Genomic DNA, 6,020 nt, shown 5'->3' on the forward strand with positions numbered 1-6,020 from the left:
CATTCCATACCCATGAAATATTACCTGATACGTCTCTGTCATATCTATAATTTTTGATTGTTCCATGCCAATATTCTACAACTTTCATATACTTTTTGGCAACTTTTTATACTATTTTTTGGGACTAACATATTGATCCAGTGCCTAGTGCCAGTTCCTGTTTGTTGCATGTTTTTGTTTCGCAGAATATCCATATCAAACGGAGTCCAAACGGGATAAAAAATGGACGGAGAATATTTTTTTGGAATATTCTGATAATATGGGAAGAAAAATCCACGCAACACAGTGCCCGAGGGAGGCACGAGGCAGGGGGCGCGCCCCTGGCCCTCGTGGGCCCCCCGCAAGGCGGTTGATGCCCTTCTTCGGCCGCAAGAAAGCTAATTTTTAGAGAGAAAAATCACGGCGAATATTTCAGTCCAATCGGAGTTACGGATCTCCGGATATAAAAGAAACACAGAAAGGGCATGAAACAGAGAGAGACAGAGAGACATATCCAATCTCGGAGGGGTTCTCGCCCCTCCCATGCCATGCTTATGGTGGGTGGCGTGAGTGACAGAAGCACGGACCCGAGTAAGTAGGTTGTTTGCGTATGGGATAAAGAGGACTTGATACTTTAATGCTATGGTTGGGTCTTACCTTAATGATCTTTAGTAGTTGCGGATGCTTGCTAGAGTTCCAATCATAAGTGCATATGATCCAAGTAGAGAAAGTATGTTAGCTTATGCCTCTCCCTCAAATAAAATTGCAATAATGATTACCGGTCTAGTTATCAATTGCCTAGGGATAAATAACTTTCTCGTAACAAAAAGCTCTTTACTAAAACTAACTTAGTAGTGTCTTTACCTAAACAGCCCCTAGTTTCTATTTACGTAATCTTTATTATCTTGCAAACCTATCCAACAACACCTACAAAGTACTTCTAGTTTCATACTTGTTCTAGGTAAAGCTAACGTCAAGTGTGCGTAGAGTTGTATCGGTGGTTGATAGAACCTGAGGGAATATTTGTTCTGCCTTTAGCTCCTCGTTGGGTTCGACACTCTTACTTATCGAAAATTGTTGCGATCCCCTATACTTGTGGGTTATCAAGACCTTTTTTTGGCGCCGTTGCCGGGGAGCAATAGCATGGGGTGAATATTCTCGTGTGTGCTTGTTTGCTTTATCACTAAGTAATTTTTATTTGCTGTTCTTAGTTGTTTTGTATCTTTAGTTATGTGTAGGAAATGCAAAATACCAAAAAAATAGTTGTACCTACTGAACCAATGGTTGAAGAACCACTCAAAATCTATCACACTCCTGAAGCTTTTTACTTGGATCATCTTCGATCCCTATGTGCTCGTGCTGAAACCCCAACTAGCTTAGTTGAGGGAAAATCTTTAGATGAGCAGGCTTGTTATGTGTGAAACTGTATATCTGAAAAAGGGAAACTTTTACTAGGTCAAATTCATCGTTTGCAATGCCATCCTTGGAATTTATGTGAAATATATTATTTTACTTGTTGTTCTGCAAACCCTAAGAAACAACTTCCCTATCAATGTGAGTTTAGTGATAATGGAATAGTATCTTTGTATGCTAAAGGTGTTTATAGTTACTATGATGTTCAACAAATTGAAGAAATTGTTGCTTTTAAGGGTGCTTACGAAATTGCTTCTTTGATTGAAAAGTATGATGCTACTCTTTACAAATCTGAAAATTTTGCCATACTTAAATATTGCTATGATAATTATGCTTCTAATGCCTATCTTGAACCATATATGGAGGACTACTCCGCTGTCCAAGAAGAGACTAATATTTGGCAGGAGTCTATGGAAGAAGAAATTGATGAAACTGTGAGCTCATTGGATGAAAGAGATGATGAGGAGAGCGAAGAACAAAAGGAGGAAGTACGGATTAGCTACCCGTGCCCACCTTCTAATGAGAGTAACTCTTCAACTCATACATTGTTTAATTTCCATTCGTGCTTACCGAAGGATGAATGATATGATAATTGTTATGATCATGTTGATTCTTTTGAAATATCCCTTTTTGATGATGCTTGTTATGTTTGTGGCCAAGATGCCAATATGAATTATGCTTATGGAGATGAACTTGCTATAGTTCCTTATGTTAAACATGAAAATGTTGCTATTGCACGCACGCATGATAGTCCTATTATCTTTTTGAATTCTCCCAACTACACTATATCGGAGAAGTTTGCACTTATTAAGGATTATATTGATGGATATAACATGCATGTGCTTGCTGCTCCTACTTGCAATTATTATGAGAGAGGAACTTCATCTCCACCCCTCTATGTTTCCAACAATAAAATTGCAAGAAACTGTTTATAGTATGCATTGCCTTTACCTTGTGTGCATGAATTGTTCTTTTATGACATGTCGATGCACAGGAAGATAGTTAGACTTTTTTGTTGCATGACATATGTTACTTTGTGCTCACTACTAAATTATAAATCATTGTTAATTAAAATTGGCTTTGATATACCTTCGGATCCGGGTGGATCCATAACTTGAGCACTATCTACCTAGCTTAATGGCTTTAAAGAAAGCGCTGCCAGGGAGACAACTCGGAAGTTTTAGAGAGTCATTTATTTCTGTTGAGTGCTTTTATATCGTTTAAAAACGACAAACATAAAGAGGGGAACCCAAAACTTTTTCAAAAAGAAAAGCGAAAGTGAGAAAGACGAGCATTGTTGAAGTGGGAGCTAGCCTTGAACTTTGTTCATGCTCATGGAAACTTTGTGAATCTTGATTACAGAAACTTTTCAATAAAAATAATTACCCCCTGTGTACAATTCCATTGTATTATAAAAATAATGTGCCAAGGTTTGCCTTTAGGACGTTTACAATGCTTGTTGGTTTGTGTGGTGCAGGACAGAAACTTTGGCTGTAGTGTGCGATTTTTCATTTTTTACTGGAACGTCAAATGGTTCTGACTCTGTTTGCACTGTCTTTCTATTCAAATTTTTTATTTTTACTAATTTTAGCAGAATTTGTAAAGTATCATAAGTATGGTAAATGTTCAGATTATTACAGACTGTTCTGTTTTAGACAGATTCTGTTTTTGATGCATAGTTTGCTTGTTTTGATGAAACTATCGATTCATATCAGTGGATTAATCCATGAAAAAGTTATACTACAGTACACAATGCAAAAACAAAATATTAATTGGTTTGCAACAGTACTTAGAGTAGTGATTTGCTTTATTATACTAACAGATCTTACCGAGTTTTCTGTTGAAGTTTTGTGTGGATGAAGTGTTCGATGATCAAGAAGGTCTCGATGTGAGAAGAAGGAAGAGAGGCAAGAGCTCAAGCTTGGGGATGCCCAAGGAACCGCAAGTAAATATTCAAGAGACTCAAGCATCTAAGCTTGGGGATGCCCCGGAAGGCATCCCCTCTTTCTTCAACAAGTATCGGTATGTTTTCGGATTCGTTTCGTTCATGCGATATGTGCAATCTTGGAGCATCTTTTTGCATTAGTTTTCATTTTTATTTTATGCACCATGCTGGTATGAGATAGTCCTTGGTTGATTTATAGAATGATCTTTGCACTTCACTTATATCTTTTGAGTTTGGATTTATAGAATGCTTCATGTGCTTCACTTATATCATTTGAAGTTTGGATTGCCTGTTTCTCTTCACTTAGACAACCTCCATTTGTAGAATGCTCTTTTGCTTCACTTATAATTGTTAGAGCATGGGCATATCTTTTGTAGAAAGAATTAAACTCTCTTGCTTCACTTATATCTATTTATAGGGTTGACAGGAACTGGTAATTCACATGGTTAGTCATAAAATCCTACATAAAACTTGTAGATCGCTGAATATGATATGTTTGATTCCTTGCAATAGTTTTGCGATATAAAGATGGTGATATTATAGTCATGCTAGTCGGTAGTTCTGGATTAGTAGAAATAGTTGTGTTGAGGTTTTTGATTCCCGTATCATGCACGTATGGTGAACCGTTATGTGACGAAGTCGGAGCATGATTTATTTATTGATTGCCTTCCTTATGAGTGGCGGTCGGGGACGAGCGATGGTCTTTTCCTACCAATCTATCCCCCTAGGAGCATGCACGTAGTACTTTGTTTTGATGACTAATAGATTTTTGCAATAAGTATGTGAGTTCTTTATGACTAACGTTGAGTCCATGGATTATACACACTCTCACCCTTCCACCATTGCTAGCCTCTCTAGTACCGCGCAACTTTCGCCGGTACCATAAACCCACCATATACCTTCCTCAAAACAGCCACCATACCTATCTATCATGGAATTTCCATAGCCATTCCGAGATATATTGCCATGCAACTTCCATCATCATTATATACATGACTTGAGCATTTATTGTCATATTGCTTTGCATGATCGTAAGATAGCTAGCATGATGTTTTCATGGCTTGTCCATTTTTGATGTCATTGCTACGCTAGATCATTGCACATCCCGGTACACCGCCGGAGGCATTCATATAGAGTCATGCTTTGTTCTAGTATCGAGTTGTAATATTGAGTTGTAAGTAAATAAAAGTGTGATGATCATCATTATTAGAGTATTGCCCCAGTGAGGAAAGGATGATGGAGACTATGATTCCCCCACAAGTCGGGATGAGACTCCGGACGAAAAATAAATAAAAAAATAAAAAAAGAGAAAGGCCAAAAAAGGGGGGAGGACCAAAAAATGAGAGAAAAAGAGAGAAGGGGCAACGTTACTATCCTTTTACCACACTTGTGCTTCAAAGTAGCACCATGTTCTTCATATAGAGAGTCTCTTGAGTTATCACTTTGATATACTAGTGGGCATTTTCATTATAGAACTTGGCTTGTATATTCCGATGATGGGCTTCGTCAAATGCCCGAGGTCTTCATGAGCAAGCAAGTTGGATGCACACCCACTTAGTTGCAGTTTGAGCTTTCATACACTTATAGCTCTAGTGCATCCGTTGCATGGCAATCGCTACTCACTCACATTGATATCTATTGATGGGCATCTCCATAGCCCGTTGATATGACTAGTTGATGTGAGACTATCTTCTCCTTTTTGTCTTCTTCACAACCACCATTCTATCCCCCCTATAGTGCTATGTCCATGGCTCACGCTCATGTATTGCGTGAAAGTTGAAAAGGTTTGAGAACGTCAAAAGTATGAAACAATTGCCAGACTATATGATTTTGTAGGGATAACTTACTTTGGCCATGTTATTTTGAAAACACATGATTGCTTTATTAGCAGGCTTAAAGTATTATTGTTTTTATGTCAAAGGATATACTATTGCATTAAATCACTCGTGTCTTAATATTCATGCCATGATTAGATACATGATCAACATTATGCTAGGTAGCATTCCACATCAAAAATTATCTTTTTTATCATTTACCTACTCGAGGACGAGCAAGAATTAAGCTTGGGGATGCTGATACGTCTCCGTCGTATCTATAATTTTTGATTCTTCGATGCCAATATTCTACAACTTTCATATACTTTTTGACAACTTTTTATACTATTTTTGGTACTAACATATTGATCCAGTGCCAGTTCCTGTTTGATGCATGTTTTTGTTTCGCAGAATATCCATATCAAACGGAGTCCAAACGGGATAAAAATGGACGGAGATTATTTTTGGAATATTCGTAGAATATGGGAAGAAAAATCCACGTGAGACAGTGCCCGAGGGAGGCACGAGGCAGGGGGCGCGCCCAACCCCCCTGGGCGCGTGCCTGACCCTCGTGGGGCCCTCGTAAGGCAGTTGATGTCCTTCTTCGGCCGCAAGAAAGCTAATTTTTAGAAAGAAAAAATCACGGCGAAGATTTCAGTCCAATCGGAGTTATGGATCTCCGGATATAAAAGAAACAGTGAAAGGGCAGAATCAGAGAACGCGGAAACAGAGGGAGACAGAGAGACAGATCCAATCTCGGAGAGGCTCTCGCCCCTCCCATGCCATGAAGACCAAGGACAAGAGCGGAAACCCTTCTCCCATACAGGGAGGAGGTCAAGGAAGAAGAAGGAGGGGGGCTCTCTCCCCCT

The sequence above is a fragment of the Triticum urartu genome, chromosome 3, assembly GCF_003073215.2.
Source record: "Triticum urartu cultivar G1812 chromosome 3, Tu2.1, whole genome shotgun sequence".
Taxonomy (NCBI): Eukaryota; Viridiplantae; Streptophyta; class Magnoliopsida; order Poales; family Poaceae; genus Triticum; species Triticum urartu.